Source organism: Apium graveolens, chromosome 10 (assembly GCF_009905375.1).
Source record: "Apium graveolens cultivar Ventura chromosome 10, ASM990537v1, whole genome shotgun sequence".
Taxonomy (NCBI): domain Eukaryota; kingdom Viridiplantae; phylum Streptophyta; class Magnoliopsida; order Apiales; family Apiaceae; genus Apium; species Apium graveolens.
Window position 1 is genome coordinate 113,939,197 of NC_133656.1, and position 2,020 is coordinate 113,941,216.

General features: G+C 39.3%; 1 non-coding gene across 1 annotated transcript; it reads left to right on the forward strand.

The window, feature by feature from the left end:
• The first annotated feature begins 348 nt into the window (after nt 1-348).
• LOC141694071 (small nucleolar RNA R71) lies at nt 349-455 on the forward strand. The gene has a single exon (XR_012563403.1). It is a non-coding gene; the product is annotated as a small nucleolar RNA R71 (small nucleolar RNA).
• The last annotated feature ends 1,565 nt before the right edge of the window (nt 456-2,020 follow it).

Here is a 2,020-nt window from a genome sequence, read left to right on the forward strand (position 1 = left end):
TCATTTACAAGAGAACACTGATCCGTAGCATGAGAACCTGTACAAAGCTCACAAACCATAGCTATTTGATTAACTCCATACGTAGCCAGAGAATCAACCTTCATTGATAGCGCTTGGAGCTGGGCTGCAATAGCGGTGGCTGCATCAACTTCCAGAATACCTGCTACCTTGCCTGACGTCATCCTCTGAGTTGGGTTTTGATGCTCATTTACAGCCATCGTCTCTATAAGATTATACGCCTCAGTATAACTTTTAGCCCATAAGGCTCCTCCAGCTGCTGCATCGAGCATGGGCCGAGATTGGGCCCCCAAACCATTATAGAAACCAGTGATCACCATCCAATCCGGCATTCCATGATGTGGACATTTTCTCAACATTTCCTTGTAGCGTTCCCACGCCTCGCACATAGATTCTGTAGGTTGCTGCGCAAACTGAGTAAGAGCACTCCTCATAGCAGCAGTCTTTGCTATTGGATAAAACTTCACCAGAAACTTTTGCGCAAGATCTTGCCACGTAGTGATGGACCCAGCTGGTTCAGAATGTAACCAGTCTTTAGCCTTATCCCTTAGTGAGAATGGGAAAAGCCTCAACTTGATAGCCTCATCAGTCACGCCATTATACTTAAAAGTGCTGCAGATCTCGACAAAATTCCTTATGTGCATGTTGGGGTCTTCAGTTGCCGCTCCTCCAAAAGAAACAGAATTCTGCACCATCTGAATAGTGTCCGGCTTGATTTCAAAGGTGTTAGCTTGAATAGCCGGATGAAGGATGCTTGACTGAATGTCATCAATTTTAGGCCGAGAAAAATCCATAAGAGCTGGATCAGCTTGAACAATACGATCTCCCATGTTTACTGGTTCTTTCTGCTCAGTTCCTGAATCCGAATCCTCAAAATCTAACTTCTCCGGAATATCAAGAACTTCGTCTGTCTCCTCAGCTGTATCTAAAGTCCTCTTGCGAGCACGAGAACGAGTTTGCATAAACGCTTGCTAAAGTACCTGAAACACAACCGAAAAGAGTAAGTAACTACTACGTCCTAATCACTGAGTCCTAATGACCAATGATGGTAAGTACATAAACTAAACAAATACGCCGAGTCCCCGGCAACGGCGCCAAAAACTTGTTAGGGCAAAAACACGCACTAATATTCACGCAAGTATACGCGTTCGCAAGTAACATAGAATATTTTCTAGTTCGTTCCCTCAGAGACTCAGACTAAATTATTGTCTAATTAAACTCACTCACCAATGTATGATTACTTCTCAATGTTAAGATAATAACACTTAAAATTGTTGATTAAATATTAACTATAATTAACTACTTAATTAACCATTTAACTAACACTTTAATTTATCAATAATAAAACACTCATGAGATCACAACTTCATTATTACTTCCTTCTATAGCCATTGTTATTACCTTTAGCATGTGACAGTGATGATATTAATCGAATAACACGAAACTGATAAAAGCCAACTTTCATTGTACTAATACCATTCTACCAAGCATCCACAATTAAGATAGAAGATGAATAGTCATCAATTATGTTGAGTTCCTATATGTCTACAGAAATTGACAACACAATGATTTAAGCTCAAGTTATTCCTTTTGATTACATAGGGCAAATAAAACTGTTAGAGTTACCCACTAATCATGCACAACGTACATGAACCTATGCTAGCATGGCAAGTTCTAAATCTCAAGATCCACCGTCGCTTCACAAGAGATTAACACCCTATCTTATATGTTCGCGACGCACATAAGACGAATACGCACAACCAATACTAGATATCAAGCAATCATCACACACTAAAGTATTAAACAATTAACTAAAGAATTCTATAATAAATCCGTTGCAACCCCATGATCACGATTAGCCCATAATAGAACTTATCGCCATCATGGGTTCATATGAAATCATGACAAACAACCACAAGAAAATAATAACTAAACTAATTATATTAAAACAGAGTACGCCACAAGAGTAAATAAGTCAAATCAAGAAAACTAGCATCCAACG